The sequence below is a fragment of the Ictidomys tridecemlineatus genome, chromosome 6 (assembly GCF_052094955.1).
Source record: "Ictidomys tridecemlineatus isolate mIctTri1 chromosome 6, mIctTri1.hap1, whole genome shotgun sequence".
Lineage (NCBI taxonomy): Eukaryota > Metazoa > Chordata > Mammalia > Rodentia > Sciuridae > Ictidomys > Ictidomys tridecemlineatus.
In genome coordinates this window covers 190,696,232-190,713,615 of record NC_135482.1, presented here as the reverse complement: position 1 = coordinate 190,713,615, position 17,384 = coordinate 190,696,232, and the positions used below count along the sequence as shown (strand labels likewise).

General features: G+C 38.5%; 1 protein-coding gene and 1 non-coding gene across 4 annotated transcripts in view; one reads left to right on the top strand and one right to left on the bottom strand.

Moving 5' to 3' along the window:
• Positions 1 to 17,384, bottom strand: part of Itgbl1 (integrin subunit beta like 1) — a 218,586-nt gene that overhangs the window by 65,351 nt on the left and 135,851 nt on the right. The window lies entirely within an intron of this gene.
• Positions 8,077 to 8,179, top strand: LOC120888825 (U6 spliceosomal RNA). Its single transcript, XR_005732496.2, has one exon. It is a non-coding gene; the product is annotated as a U6 spliceosomal RNA (small nuclear RNA).

Sequence of the window (17,384 nt, the reverse complement as noted above, 5' to 3'; positions counted from 1 at the left end):
TTTGGTCAAATCATATACTATTTATCCATAAAAAGTGTTAGAAATAAAATGAGAAATAGGTTATTAGAAAATTTAGTATTTTTATTTCTATCTTTAATAGACAAAATCCAAGCAGGACATAAGATTTGAACAAAATAATTCATAGGCAGAATTCATTATATATAACAACTTTTCACCCTTCTGTAAATAACCTTCCTTAAAATATCTATACAGCTGGCCCAGTGGTCCGTTTCATGCCAGCGACCTGGGAGGCTGAGGCAGGAGGATAGCAAGTTCAAAGTCAGCCTCAGCTACTTAGTAAGACCCTCAGTGACTTAGCAAGACCCTATTTTTAAAAAGGACTAAGGATATAGCTCAGTGGTAAACTATCCCCCCCCTTAGTTCAATCTCCAGTACTTGCCCCCAAAAAACAATTTGCCATAGAATATTTACGAAGATTGGTCATGTACCTCACATGCTGCATCAAAAACAAAAGGAAGTATCGAGAGAATGAACAAAAGAGGCACAATCAGGAAGAAACTGTTGGTGAAAGACATGTCTGTCAAGACTGCTGTCCCAAACAGTCAAAGAACAATTAAAATGTAACATTTTTTTTTTAAAAAAGGACCAAAGACATCAATGAACATCACACCAAAGAAGATATGTGTGTGGCATGAAAGGATATGACAAATGTTACACATCAAATGTCACCAGGGAAATGCAGATTAAAACAACAATGAGACACCACTACACACAAGTCAGAGTGGCCAAATTCAAGAACCCTGATGACACCAAACCTGGGCATGGTGAGATGTAGAGCAAGGGAAATGTCCATTCATTGCTGATGGGAATGACAATGACAGCCAGTTCAAAAGACAGTGTGGTGGCTTTTTACTAAACTAAACACACTCATACTGTAGATCTACCCAAGGTGCTCCTTGGTATTTACCCAAAGGAACTGAAAACTTAGAACTGCACAAAAACCTGCACACAGATGTTTATAGGAACTTGATTCATCATTGCCCGAATCTGGAAGCAACCAGCACGTCCTGCCTCCGGACAGTGGATAAATAAACTGTGGTTCACACAGGCAATGGAATATTATTTAATATTAAAAATAAATGAGCTACATGAAAATACCTTGAAGAATGTTAAGTGCATATTACTAAATGAAAGAAGCCAACCTGAAAAGGCTACTATTGTACGATTGCCACTATACAACTTTCTGTAAGACAATCCATGGAGATGGTAAAGACACTGGTGGTTCTCAAGAGGTTTGGGGAGGAAAGGCTGAACCAGTGTCATGAGCACAGAAGACTCAGGACAGTGAAATCATTCCTGATGATATGCAAGGGTGGATACATGTCCTTACACATTTGTCCAGACCTGCCAAGTGGACAACACCAAAGTAAACCCTGTTGCGCTAAGCAATTTAGCAAGAACAGGTCTCAAATTCAAACATAAAAAGGGCTGAGGATGTGGCTCAGTGGTTAAATGCACCTGAGTTCAAGCCTTGGAACCAAAAAAAAAAAAAAAATCCCTGATGCAAGCTGTAGACTTGGGGTGATAATGCCACGTCAGTGTAGGCACATGGTCTGCAGCAAATCGACATCTCTGGTGGAGGAGTGGCAGTGCAGGTGTTGCGGGGATGGGAACTCTGCACTTTGTGTTGAATACTGCTGTGAACCTGAAATTGCTTGAAAAAATAAGGTGTATTAAAAATATCAAAATAACTTAATCCTTGGTTTCTACAAGCTATGTTCATAGCAAAAAAAAAAAAAATTAAAGAAATGTTCAAAACTGTGTTTAAAGGAAAGTGGAATCCTACAACTCAGAAGTCCCTTTGAGAAGTGGTGGAAAAGGCAGTAAAACATAATCCCAGAGAAACATACTACAGAGAGTAACACAACACAAAATTCCAGCATTGATCCTCATTTAGTCCTAACAAGTGTTTTCTCCTTATCTGCAGACACAATAAAGGAGCATCGGAAAGGTCTGAAAGTGGCCTATTCAAAGTCACACAATCTGTAAGCAGCTGAGACAAGACTCTGGTCCTATCTTCTGTCTCTGATTCCAGGCAATCAAGATACCACATTGTCTCCAGGACATAAACTACAATCACAACTGGGAAGCATTTAGTCAGCCAATCCCTACACTCTATAAACTATTTTTTTTTCATATTTTAAAGTTTCTGAAGTTAGGATGAATCTTAAAATGATTCCTTGCAAAGAAAAAAAATGTATTCTAATTGTCTGAAAATAGGCAAATTAACATTAATGGAAAGTATCTATGGATTAGAATTTTTACCCAATTGAAAGATTGATTTTAGGAAGAATGTGTGTTCTTGAATTTTAATTTAAATTAAAATCCTTCATTTGTATTTAAAATATCTTCACAAATATTGAAACATAAAATGGCTATTGTACATGCAACAAGAGAGACAGAGCATCTGAAAGGTTAAGTGACCCATTGAGAGAGAGAGAGGGGGGGGGGAGGGAGGGAGAAAGAGAGACTGTCAAAAGCAGAGCAATGTGGTTAAGATAGAAACTGCCGGGCTTTCTAGATTACACAGTACTTTTTAAAGACAGGTGAGAAGAATGTGGTTAGTTCTCCAAATGGGCCATCAGTCGAAAAATAACACCAATCAGTCATTAACTAACTTTTAAGGTTAGCCGCTTATCTTGGGGGAAAAGAATGCTATTCACTCAAAATCACATTTTATAAAAGTTGAAATGCCCACAAAACTGTTATTCTTTCCTTGCAATGAAATTATAGACTCACTTTCAAATTGCTTAATAGATCAAGGATTATGAAAAAGGTTATAAAAAATCTATGGGCCACAGTGGTGCATATTTTAAAACAACAAAAATGTCCCAGAAAAATGTGCCGGCACTGTCCATGAAGAATTAAATTTTATTTCGTCGTGGGTAAAAAGATTGATAAATATTTTCTACTTATAGTTTATTTTTCAATGTGGAAATTTTATATGACATTCCTTTTCTTCTTACCACATCTGTTACTCAAGTATTTGCAATTATTGACATGCTTTAAATCTAACAAACAGGTTATGTTAGGCATATTGGAATGCTATAGCACTTTTTGGGGGGATGAGGGTGTCACCACAGTCCACTACAAGACAAGTGTCATCTGCAAAGGTAGATACCTGCTATAGTTTGGACCATAAGTTTACTCCAAAGCCCTTGTGTTAAATGGGGGTCCCTAGCATGGCACTCTTGGACAATGGTAGAACTTTTGAGAAGGGGGTCCAGTGGGAAGTCCTTACGTCATTAGGGGTGTGCTCTCAAAAGGACTATGGGACTTGGCCCCTTCCTCCCCTTCCTCTTCCTCTCTTAGCTTCTTAAATACCAAGTAAGTTTTGTTCTGCCATGTGCTATGTGGAATCCCCAACCAGAGACCTAAAAAAAGGGCTTCTGCCATCAGGGACTAGAACCTCTAAATCTGTGGGCTAAAATAAATTTTTTACCTTTATAAGCTAACAAATATCTCAGGCATTTGTTATAAGAATGGAAAGCTGACTCACAATGTCCATCCATTTCTACCTGTTTCCAAAGCCTGTCTGTGATGATTTGTCCAATGCCCCAACTCAATCCATTATATTACCACTATGGTTATATCAAAGCTAACAGATAGCATGGATCCTGAAATAACAATTATATTTCTGCTATTATTCAAACAATTGAAGTTAACAAAAGTAATATTATAAAGCATGATAAAACTAATTAGGCTTTTATCTTCAGGATTTGGTTTTTACTTTCTTATATTTAAATCTATGTCATCATGCTTCTTCTAGGGTCTGTTCAAAATCCTGAATTGAATACTATTCAATGTTGAAAAACCACTTGTAGGGGCTGGGGATGTGGCTCAAGCGGTAGCGCGCTCGCCTGGCAGGCTTGCGGCCCGGGTTCGATCCTCAGCACCACATACAAACAAAGATGTTGTGTCCGCTGAAAACTAAAAAAAATAAATATTAAAAAAAAATTCTCTCTCTCTCTTAAAAAGAAAAAGAAAAGAAAAACCACTTGTAATATATTTCCTGGAGCTTCATTAGTGAATGCAATCCTTTAAACTTAAAAGAAAAAGGTTATTTTTTCAAATGTACAAATGTCAACTTTATTCATTGAATTTTTTGGGGGGGGAGGTACTAGGAATTGAATTCAGAGGCACTCAACCACTAAGCTACACTCCCAGCCCTATTTTGTATTTTATTTAGAGACACAGTCTCACCAAGTTGCTTAGAGCCTCACTGTTGCCAAGGCTGGCTTTGAACTTGAGATCCTGCTGCCTCAACCTCCCAAGGCATTATAGACGTGTGTGCCACTGCACCCTTATCGGTTGAATTTTAAGAAAGCATTTCAGAACTATAAAGATTAAGTACATCACTAGCAAATATGTTAAAAATTTAAATTTCCTACAAAAATTTGCCATCTATTTTAAAAGGGGCCAGCATAGTCAGTAATTTGGTTTCATTAAATTTAAATGAAGGGCCTTTATAATGAAGGGCCTTTACAAATGTTTCCCATGGAATGAAATATAAGGCTGTCATAGGAAGCAGAGTGTCCAAGAATCAAGAACCAAATGATTTTATATGGTAGCATAAGAGGAAATAATTTTTATTTTAAAAAATGCTTAAGCACATCAAAATATCTTTCTTGAATTTAATATTATTTTCTTTTAGGATTTCACAGTGACACTTTCTATAGACTCCCTTTAGCCCCTCCTCATTGAAACTAGAAACACCGTGCTCCTTCCATGTTAGGAGAAAGGTCCCAACCTCCCACACTGTCATCAGTTTTCACATCCCCTACAAAAGAGTCTTCAGCTCCTACCAGGGCTCAAAGCCTTTATTTAAGCAAAATATGTCAGCAAGCATTAGAATGAAGATTCAGATTAAGTAGGTCTGGGATAGGGTATAAAATTATGCATTTTTCCCCCCAGAGGCATCTTGGCAATATTATTTATTTATTTATTTATCTATTTATCTATCTATTTATTTATTTATTATTTTAGTCATACATGACAGTAGAATGCATTTTGATATATAATACATACATAAAATGTCCATACTTCAATCATAAATTATGCATTTTAATATGACACTGATACTTCTGGTCCAAAGAGCCTACTCGTAATGGCAAAGATACTATGATTTAAAGGGCTGGTGATTGATACCCAACCCAGCTGAGTCAAGTCCTACCCTTCATTAGCTATGTGGTCTTTCACAGGTCATTCCCCTGAGCTCTAATTTCTTCCCCAGTAAAAGGAGAATATCTACCTCACATTTTTTAAATAGTATAGAGATAATGAAAAATTTATGTGAATTCCTTAGAATTTAGTACTTAACACATTGCAAGTGCTCAATAAAAGATAGCTATTGCTTTGCTGAATGTAAATACAAAGTTGGACCAGATGAGTCTGGGTAATATAGTGTTTTTACAACTACCTGGCCACTAAAGTAACCTTAACCTACACATGAAGCAATGTCATACCCAGAAATCAAATTAAGTCTGTCATCTCATGTGTTAACAGCTAGCTCATTTTATTGAGAAAGCAGACATATTAAGTCATAATTGGCAGGAATATAACTAAGACTTGAGGTGTATCATCAAAAAATCCATCATTTACAGCACTAAGCAGTTCTTCAATGACTAACCTCTGTGTCAAAAGTGTTTACTAAATTAATCTGTGTACAGCCAGACCATCCTCACTGGGCTCACTTCTGCCACTTTGCGACACCAGGCCCCCATCAGGAAGGATGATTACATCTACAACCTTCCACTTGGTAAAACAAGAAAGGTGATCGCAAGGCTGTAACTGCATCACCAGAAGAAGTCTCCTGATTAAAAAATAAATATGCTGCCTTTGCCACTGCATCCATCTACTAGCAGGGGACCAATACACATTGACAATATTGTGTTTCAGAAGCATTATCCCGGAATAATGACCTGCTCCTTCTCTCTGTGGAATGCTGTACCAGCCAAACCTCTTTTAATCTGGTAGGTGGTAGGATTTACTGATTGCCTTTTATTACAGTAAAAAATATCTTCTTCTACCCCTAAAAAATTGGAGATAACTGATAACCCATTGTCACCGGAACTACTGTGTATTTGCAGCCTACAAACAGGGAAGGTCTACCTGCCTTCCAATACCTACCCAAAAGAGGAATCTGGGTGACTCCAACCAGCACTGGGGACAAGAATTTGAAGGTAAAGGAAATCTCTGATGCTGAGCTCTCCTGATTCTCAATAAAATCTCTTTTCACAGAATAAGATGCAGGGGGAATATGAGCAAGGCGAGGACTGCGTGAAGAAAAGCATCGGTGTCCAAGGGATTCTTCTCCCTCCCTCCTCATTTATCTAATCTCACTTTCCTTTGGTCTCAGTCCATGACCAGCTCCAGGTAAATCTATATTCTGAGCTCTGTCCCAACTCTCTTCCATGGGCAATAACTTCCTTTCCTGTGAAGTTACAGATTTTTAAAAATGTTTTCAGGTGAGCACTGAAAGAGCTTGGAAAATAAAAGAGTGGCAGTTACTGGAGCATAGAATCACAATGTTTGTCCAGAGAGGAGTGGTTAGCAAGGAGATGTGACTCAGAATGTGATGGCATTTGCTCTAAAGAGAAGGCTTTTACTTTTGGCCAAACAGAAGAATCCAGCAGAAACATTTGGTTGCAAATGAGATCATGAAAATATTCTTGTTCAATAAAATATATGTAAGTGAAATTTACTTGTAGAAAAAAAAAAAAGGAGGTCAGGGTGGCTAAATCCCCATGGGCCTAGATTCTTCTCACTCTTCAAGCAACCTCTCCAGGATCTCTCCAGGAACCCTGGGTTCAAGGTCACCCTGTGCAAATCACTACAGGGAACTGTGTACATTGCTATTTCAAATGGATGGAGGCTTTTAGCCTGTATAATGAAATGCTTACAGAATTTTTTGCTTTAGTTGTTTTATGCAATAGGAGATTTAAAAATAAGATTTGAAATAGGCCCAGAAAGCAGAACTGATTATCTCGCTCAATGTGAAGGAGAAAGTTTCTGTGTTACTTGTCCATGTTTAAACCATGCATCTCCTTTTAAATCCATATGAATGAAACCTAAGTGTGATCAGAATGATTCCTTTACAACTTTGGAACTACAGTGACCCATGGATGAGCTCAGTCTCTGTTCAAAGGTGAAAGCAGGAGACCCGGGTTTCATAATTTTATAGAATCTTCTGTCAGGAATCTGTATGGGAACCATACATGAAAGAGTAACTATATTCATATACTGTTTATAAAAATAATGGAATCATATTTTTCTACATAGAATTAGAAATAAAAGAGAACTATACATCAGGTAGTGAGGCAAGGTGATAAACTAATATCAATATACAAAAATATGAGACTTGATTTCATTTCACATTCTATTTTTACTTTTTAGAAAAACACTATATCCTAGAATAATTTAAGAGGTAACCTCTGAAAATTTCTTGCAAGGAGGCAATCATATACTTAATATTAGCTCATTCATCAATTTAGTTTGATCACAGGATCAAATTGAATTAATAAACAATAGACTGAATTGTCACATTAATTTTTAATTTTTTAAAAACTTGTGGGTGGTGAATTATTTTAATAGGAAAGACAAAAGCATCCAATTTAAATGGAGATGTTATATCCATTTTAATAATGTTAACATTAACAACCGTCAGTGATTTATGAAATTTACACATTATTAATAAATTAAAATTTTGTTCATCTCTTTGCAAAATGTAAATACAATCTATTCTCAATTAGAGAAGAGAAACATAAATAATAAAAAAAATGTCTACATCATCTGTAATTGACTTTGGCATTAGAGCACAAGTTCAGGAAAACACACACACACACACACACACACACACACACACACACACACAAATTTTCTTTCTCCCTTCCATTCACAGTTACAGAGCCTAGATCTAGATCTAAGGATGAAGCCTTTGTGTTAAATGAACTGTAGACTTTTTCATGAATAGATCTCCAACTACATGAAAACCCATAACATGAATCAGTTCTTGGCATATTTGATCATTTATTTAAAAGGACACCCAGGTTGTGGTTGCTTCCACAGCACATATACTAACATTGGAACAATACAGAGAAGATTAGCATGGCCCCTGCACAAGGAGGACACAGAAATTCGTGAAACATTCCATATTTTTCAACAAGATACTCAAAATAAAAAAAAAAGAGGAAAGCAGAAATTAAGAGTTCCAAGCTACCTTTTCAAGATATAGTTATGATTTTGCTATCCAATAAATATCACTGGGAAATGAAACAAACAAACAAACAAACAAAAAAGGACACCCAGGTGGTCATTTACTTAATACCAACTGCCAAGCAACTGCCACATTCTAAACTCTCAAAAAAAGTGAAATAAAATAAAATCACTACTCATGGAGATAATGGTAAGAGAGATCCACATAAGCAAATAATTATAGAAATGTGATATGTGTGTAAACGTGTGCAGAGATTCCGTTGCAGTGTGGAAGAGAATGTGACCATACCTACATGTGAGGTTTGACAGTGGACATGCTGGGCAGAGAGAAGGGCACACTCAGGACCTGGACTGGAGTGGCATTGATGGAAACAGCAATGATGGGATTTATATAGACAGACAGACAGACAGATGGACATTGTTATTAGCTAACTCGGATGGTCATGAAGCCACCATGAGGCTCGAGAGAGTATTAAATGGGACTTATCAAGCACCTAGCACAGAGCCTAGCACTGAGTAAGTACTCATTAAATGTCACCTACTATACTTTTAAAATCTTCAATTTAGTATTAACAGCAGTGCATAAGACACGAATTTAATCATACGGACAGACGTTTGTACATGGTGGATAACACACAGGCCTCCAGCACATACATGGACAATGTGCAGGCAAAGGAAACCTTAGGAAGTAGACGACACACTCCCTGGCTGCTCGATTACACACCATTGCAGCAGAAGCACTGAAACATTTCTTCCTGTTTCTTCTTCTGTCTCTGCTCCCCAGCAGGCTCAGCTCTGAATGTGAGGGTGCACATCCGCACTAGGTTTGTGCCGCCCCTGGCTTATGTCCTTGTCTGATCCAGGCTTTGGGGATAATCCACCAAACTTTTCCACTTCCTTACTTCAATTATCCCTTCAAAGCCTTCATTTGTCATTGCCGACACACTTATTCCCTTTTGACTCAGATAAAGGTCTACCTTTTCCCAAGAGGAGTCTTACAGAGTAAAAATTTTTGGAAAAAAAAACTTTCTTTTTGCATTATCTTCATTTCAATGCATTAAGACTAGAATTCTCCTGCTTCCAATGTCTTGTGAAGAGATGGACAAGAGTATCTTAAAAGGTAGAATAAAGACACTAAAGTGTGGGAACTCTTTTCAGTAAGTATGCAAAGCTCATTTCAGGCTTAGCATCCATCTGGGGTGGATCAGCTTCCTTATCCCTTTTTTTAAGTAAGGAAAAAATAGTCTGGAGGGCTCTCACTCTGAACTTTTATAACCAAAAATCTAGCTTTTCGTGGACTATGAAACTAAGCATGAGGTCATGATTTCATTCTGCTGAAATGTCTTCAAGGAGTTCATGTGAGAAGGGAAATTCTGTATAACAAATAAACAAAGATAGAAACACTGAGGCCCTAGGCTACCCACTTCCCAATTTTAAAAAATATGTATCTGGAAACTGATAATGCAACATAAATCTCCCTCCACACACACTCAAGGAGGGGGCAGAATGCTGCCTTGGGGGAGGCACCCACCTGTACATAGCTATGCATCTAGAGAAACTTCCCTGTTGAGAGCTCAGAAAACCACGTATGATACTCACATCACCAGGGTGTCTGGATGCAAAGGTCAACAGTCCTTCAAGAGACTGTCATAAACAGGTACAGAGAGGCTTCACCTTCTATAGCAAAACAGAGAAGGTCTGAGCCACTTCTCCTGTTCCACCTCATGAAGGATTTGCTCATCATTCCATTGAAGGTCAACAGCAGGATGTAGAAATTCACTCTTCTCTACTTTGGGTACACACCAGGTGCAGTTCTTCACTACCAGTCACTAAAGACACAGAGGCACATAAACCATGGAGCTAAGAGCAATTGACCTTCAGATTCCTTCACTTGTGGAGGTCACTTCCACAGCTCTGGGGAAGCCCTAGAGTAGGTGACATATATTTTGAAATGTAAGAATATTTTACCAAATTGATCCAGTCTGTGCTCTCTTTCTATTCCAACTTCTACCTTGGGCTCATACCAAATGCCATTGGAATGGCTCCAGGTACTTTTGAAAAAAAGGGAAGTTGAATAGAAGATATATCTGTTTTGATATTAGGAGAGCTTCTAGTCTCTTCCATGTCTTCTCAGGCCATAGGAAAGGCTCTGGGAACATTCCTCTGGTCCTTTTGGGTAATGACAACACAAGACCAAAGATCAAGTCATGAAACTCTATGCACTCTACCATCCCCAACACACATCTGAGAAGGTGAGAAGAAATAAGTTTGAAGTATATAGATCTAAAGACAACAAATTTACAAAATTATAACTGTATCATACTCTGGATCTTCTGATGTTCATGGTATTTGTCTGCTTTTAAAACATGCAATTTGTACTGATTGATTTTTCAACCTAAATTAGTATTCACATTACCTAATTTTTTTATACCTTCATTTTATTCATTTATCTTTATGTGATACTGAGGATTAAACCCAGAGCCTCACATGTGCTAGGTGAGTACTCGACCACTGAGCCACAACCGCAGCCCCACACATTACCTAATACTGTACTTATATTTTTAATTCATTTTATTAAAAAGAATCCCCAAAATGTAGGCCCTACAACATATGAATCTACATATCTATTTTAGATAAAGATGTTCACCCATATATGTGCAATATAGAATTACATTGTAGAAACATGAAAAAAATTCAGGCAATAAAGTTTAAATCATAATTATGTTCATGAGCCATTTAAATAGAATAATGGATTAAATGATGGAATAATGAGGCATATTATGCTTGGTCAAAATATCTTAATATAGTATGAACTAGTTAAATACAATGTATCAAGACTACATTACAATATGGAATAAATTATAAGATCTTAAATAAGTGCAAAAAAGAAGGTATAAAGTTGTGTTTAAAAACAAATTTCCACCAGACGGGGCGGGGGGGGGGGCACATGCTTGTAATCCTAGTGGCTCAGGAGGCTGAGTTGGGTGGATCAGAAGTTGAAAGCCAGCCTCTGCATCTTACTGAGGCCCTAAGCAACTTAGCAAGACCCTGTCAAAACAAAAACAAAAACATAAACAAAACCCAAACAACAACAACAAAAAACAGACTGGGGATGTGACTCAGTGGTTAAGCACTCCTGGGTTCAATTCCTGGTATGAAAAATAAAGAATACGTTCCACTAATTTTAAAACTGTAAGAAGGAAATTTGCCTTCGTTAATCTCTTTGTTTATGCCTGTATTTGAAATACTACCAGTAAAATAAATAATCTTTTTAACATTATCTTTTTCAGACTGTGTGTAAGAAGCCTTTTGAAAAACACAAGGAGTACGTGAGTCACTCAGAAACAGATTCTGGTGTATTTTCTGGTGATAATGATGAAGACTAATTCCTAAGATTACTGTATTAGTTTCCTACTGCTGCTATAACAAATTACTACAATTGTGCAGCTAAAACCACACAAATTTATTAGCTTACAGATCATAAACTGGTCTCCTTGGGCTCTAACATCAAGGTGCCCGCAGACTGTGCTCCTTTTGGAAGCTCTGGAAGTGTATCTTTGCGTGGCTTTTTCAAGGTTCTAGAAGCTGCTGGCCTTACTTGGATATCGGCTTCCTTCTCCATCTTCAAAGTCAGCAATGGCAGGCTGAGGCTCTCATGAGGAGTCACTCTGATTATGATTTTTCTGTGTCTTTTTTTATGTACAAGACACAGAATGTAATCTTGTGATTACATTGGGTTCGCCCAAATAATCCAGTATAACCTAATTAACAATCAGTTCCTCTTTGCATGCAATCTAGTGTATTCCCAGGTTCTGGGGATTCAGACAATGCATGTCTTTAGGGGTACCTCATTCTGTCTACCACAATCGCTAAGAATTGCTTAGTCTTGAGATTCTGACCTTTGATTATAAGTCTAAAAATAAGTAATATATCATCTGTCCTACACCAAGAAGACTACATGTAATCAAAGATCCTCAAGATCAATACCAACCTAAATACAGTGTTTATCAGTAAAAACTGTCTGCTCTTTGAAGACTTACAATTTCACATCTCACCCCTCCGGCTTTGACCCCAAAGGACTAAGTGTAGTACTCCATCATTCCCCTTGTTGGGCACAGATACTGGTTCAAAGGTGATCACTTGGCTCAAGCTATGTCAGGCAGAGTTTTCTTTAAGCTTCCAGCGAAGAGCCTGGGCCAGGGAACAGTGAAAATGCAAACTTATGGGATGCTAAGTTTCATGTCCTCCTGAAAAGTCACCCATCTGCAGAAGGCACAGTGAATATTAAAAGGTAGATGGAAGAAGAAATGTGTGTGCTGGGCACTACTGTGTGCATGTGTATGCACATGTGTGTGTGTGTGTGTGTGTGTGTGTATGACAAAGAGAAGGAATAGGTTGTTTAAATCCCTTTACCTTTCATTACAAAAGTCACTTTTACCCCGTCCTTCTTGCTTTGTGAGCACATAAATTATTTGCTTGTTTCTGGATGTTTGAATTGGGATCTTGCCATTTCCATCCAAAAAGACTCTTAACTAAAATAGATGCTGTGTAATTTTGTTATATGCTCAGTGCTGTAATTAATGACAAATGAATTAAGAACACAATTAAGAAAGCAGAGTCCCATCAGGTCACAGGAACAGAACAACTCCTGATCTGTGCCAAGCTGGACTTGCTGGTAAGTATGATCTGGTCCCAATGATGACTTGTTACCTGCAGTAGGGTCCTATAGGAGACATCAACAATGTTCTCTTGAACACTTTCCAAATTCATTGCCTATATAGGACAAGTAATAGCAAATATTCTCACTAAATGTCATTCCCCTCACCATAGCCAGTTTGTAGCATAGAAACAAAGTCCTTCAATTCAAGCAGAGGTTATAAGCTGCACATACAGAGAGGTAAAATAATAGCTACCCAAGTCATTTCACTAAGTAGTAGTGTCATCTTATACTTCCAATGTTATCATGCATTAAATGAATGAGAAAGTGAAAGGATATACAATGAAAAAATAAGAACAAACCTACGAGTTTGACTCTGAATCATCCAGTAACAATAACCATCTATTACTGCTCCTTAGTGATCTGTTCATTCATTTGCAACACTGTTTTCTAAGGTTATGTGCTCTATCACACTGATGAAAATGTCTTCAATAATTTGGCCCTAATCCCAAGATTCACATGGACATTCATTATCCAAAGTTAAAACAATAATATGATTAAGTGTTGATTAGAAATAAGTTTATAGACTGTCTAGTTTTCTAGGCATATAGAAATTGTAAAACACCAATTATATTTCTTTATTAAACTTTATATTTGTTAATAAAGGCCTTATTTTTGCATAATGAGATAGATCTTCTCAAGACAGTTCCAAGTAAAACTTGATTAGCATACAAATTATACTTCTTCCCTTCATTCTGTATTCCTGTTATTTCTAGAATGCCAGGTTATAAACATAAAAGCATTCTGTCCCTAACCATTCATTAACCAGAGTGGAGACTCCTCTCCTGGGTAGAAACTAAATCCAAAAGCATTATAGAACAAAGGTACTTCGTTTCTGAGAATAAAATGAGAAAGGGATTTTTTCCTCTTCAGCTTGAACTTTGCTTGTGTTTCCATTTACTCTAACAAAACACTTTAGTGACAAGTTATCATGATGTAGAATAATATGACTTGGGGTTTGGTCCATTGTGCATTTCAAAATTGAATCTTATGAATGCTTTTTTAAAAAAATAGCAAAATAGAAAGCTAAAATCTTAGATTTTATGCAGTGGTTTCTAAATCACTGCCACCTTTTATTGATATTACAGGGTCTTTTAGAATCTGTCCAAAGAAGTTGTGGACTCTCTCTTCATAAAAGTACTTAAAAATACATCAATTCATGCCATTTTAAAGAGGTTCTAATTGGCTGTTACCCAACCACCTATGTTGTACCAGTTCCAGGATAAGAATTCCTAATACAGCGTTACAAAGATTCCTTATCACAATTCAAATTATTCTGATTCAGGAGCCACATCAGAGATTAGCTGAAGGAACACTATAAAGGTTGAAAGCAGATCCGAAGGTCCTGAGCAATCAAGGGGCATGGAAGGATATTTTTATGAAACAGCTATTCCCCCAGCATTTACACCAAATCCTTCAAAATCACACTGGAGACCTATCTAAAAATACAGATTCTCTCTCCCATCTCAGACATGGCACATACTGGGATGAAACAATTACCTCACAGATACACTATCTTCTTTTATCCTTCTGTGCTTCTGACATGATTTTCTGTCATGAAAATTATCTTTTCTTTTTTTCCAAAAGCAAATCCCTGGGCCCCCAGGATCTCCCTAACTCAATTCCCCAGAGGAAGGTCTCTCCCCTTTCTCTCCCAGAGCCCAGAAGTCTTCCCTCCTTCAGACCACTATAAAGAGTGGTGTGTGTGTGTGTGTGTGTGTGTGTGAGAGAGAGAGAGAGAGAGAGAGAGAGAGAGAGAGAGAGTTTCCTTCTATGCTGTGCCTATATCAACTTTGACAATTGCTTAGTCAATTTGAGCTACTATTTTAAAAGATACCATAGACGGGGTGGCTTATAAGCCACAGGCATTTATTTCTCACTGTTTGGGAGCTTGAAAATCCCAAGATCCAGGCACTGGCAAAACAGAGCCTGCTTCCTGGCTCACGGACAGCACCTTCCTGCTGGGTCTTCACGTGGTAGGAGCACCAAGCTAGCTCTCTGGGGCCTCTTATTTTAAGGACACTAATCTATTCACAAGGACTCAATCCTTATGACCAGACCACTTCCCAAAGGTCCCTTCTCTACTACCCTCACCTTAGGGTTAGGCTTCCACATGCTAAGGGTGCAGGGAGGGGGACAATCATTGAGACCACAGCAATGCACAGCACAGCACAGAGGCTTACTCTCTGAACAAATGCCTCAGGTGGAGGCAGAGCTGATTTCCACTAAGAGGGTATAATGGGTTCTTGAAAAATATCTCCCCCCCAAATCATGCCTTTCCACAACATCAGAGTGTCATCCAGTTTGGAAACAGGGTCTCTGCAGATGCACTTAGTTAAGGCCTTGGAGATGGGTCACCAACTGGATTTAGGGTGGGCCTAAAGAAAGAGATTTGGACAAAGAGAGGGGCGGGGAAGACAACCAGGTAAAGAGAGTTGGAGGCTGGCACACAGGAGCCTCCACAGATCAGAGAGGACCAGGAAGGAAGCCTTCTCTAGACCCTTTGGAAGGACCGTGGCCCTCCCGACACCTTGATTTTAGACTTATGATCTCCGAAACCATGGAAGAAGAAATTCCTGTTGTTTAGGTTACCAAATCTATGGTTACTTGCTTCAGCAGCCCTGGGAATCTCTCCTAGGGAGTGGGGCAGGCGTGCCTCAGCTGGGGACCATAAACTGCTGCAGCTAAGGGAGACGGGGCTCCTAGGCTGGTTTCTGGAAGGGCATCTGAGGACAGGCACGACTTTCCTAGGACATTTCCTAGCATCGATCCTGAGCAGCCTCTGGACAATGTGCTGAGATTTAATGCTATCCTTAAATAGGCTAAGTGCTCCCCTGAGCATGGTGCCACTTCTCAGCACGATCCCATCTTCCAGTGCCTACAAAAGCACAATCAAAAACATGGTTAAAAAGCAGACAAGTCCTCAGTTAAGCAGCCAATCAAACGGAAGTCCTGGGCAGAGAAGAGATCCTGGGGAAATAATTCAAATCTGTTGGTCAGTTCTTTGATTAATAATGGAAAACGTGTTCAAGTTGGTCTTAACTCTGACTCATCCACAAAAATCTTAGTTCTATTCATAAGGAAAAACATAATCGTGGGGCGGGAGCCTCCTCAAAACACAAGATGGCACGTTAAACAAAAGACAACACGGGAGCCAGCTAAGGAGTGCTTTTGCGGTAACAGAGCTAAACAGCACTTTACTATTTAATGTTATCATGGCTGCTCCAGAGAAGGAATAGCTAAGTATGTCCCTCCATATTATCCTTCGGTCCTAAAATTCCTATAGTGAAAACTCAAAATGTATTTCTGAGACACTTTATTTTCTAGCCTCCTTTACAATCTATTTCAGTCCAATTATCATTCACTTAAAAAGAAATCTTAGTCCTGAATGTGGTCAGTGTTAGAAGGTGCCTAAGAACGTGCCCTGCTCAAGGCTCCCCTCTGCTGGCTCCCCCACCCACCCTGCCATGTTTACCCTGCTTCAGCCTTTCCCTGCCTATTCAGCAGAGCAAGGGACAAAAGCCCCATGCAATAGCAAGTCTTGTACAACTTTTAAGCAGTCCTTTAAGCCTCATTTGCTCAGTGGGTAATAGGGCAAAAACTAAAGTGCCCATCCTTCTGCGACTGGACTATCCCTGCTAAACAACCCTGCAGAATGGTGGTTCTTAATGGGACCTCACAGTGGAATCACCCAGTAAGCTTTTCAATCCCCGATGCTCAGGTTACCTAGCAGACAAATCAAATCAGGAGGTAACTGGGCACTCGTTTTTAAAAAATACTTCTGCAAGATCTAAGTGTCCTTGCTTCCTCTATGAACTCTTTAAGGAAAAAAGCCACTTGACTTCGATCTCTTTTAGAAAATCTTCATTACTTGAGCCTAAGATTGTATAAATGCCTTTGTTTCTATTTCCTCTGGCTGTCTTCCCTCAGTTCTCATTTGACCCCTTCCAATATTCAAATCTGGCCAAGAACGGGCTCCTCAGGAAGGTTCCTTGACCACCATGCCTAAGGCAACCCAATGCCACCATGGCCACTCTATCATACTGTCTCAATTTGCTTCAATGAGAAGCTCAATGACAGTGGTTCCCTTGTTTGTCAGCCCATCCAAGCACCTCAGGTGGCTCTATGTACATTGCAGGATCCCTAACAGACACATGTGGATTAGGTGAATGATTAAAGGAATTTTAATCGTGGTTTTACTATTAAATTCTATGTCTTAGAGATCACTGATATGCCATCCTCTTGAATTCTTTGCAATCCCTTGTAATCTATGTTATTTTAAAGTTAAGAAAGAAATTTCGCATATGTGTCTGAATTATTCCTTACAATATCTTACAGGAAACAAGTTATTATAGTATCATTTTTACAGATAATAAAATGAGGGCCCCAAAAGCTAAAAACAAAACAAAACAAACCTTTTCAGGTCACACGA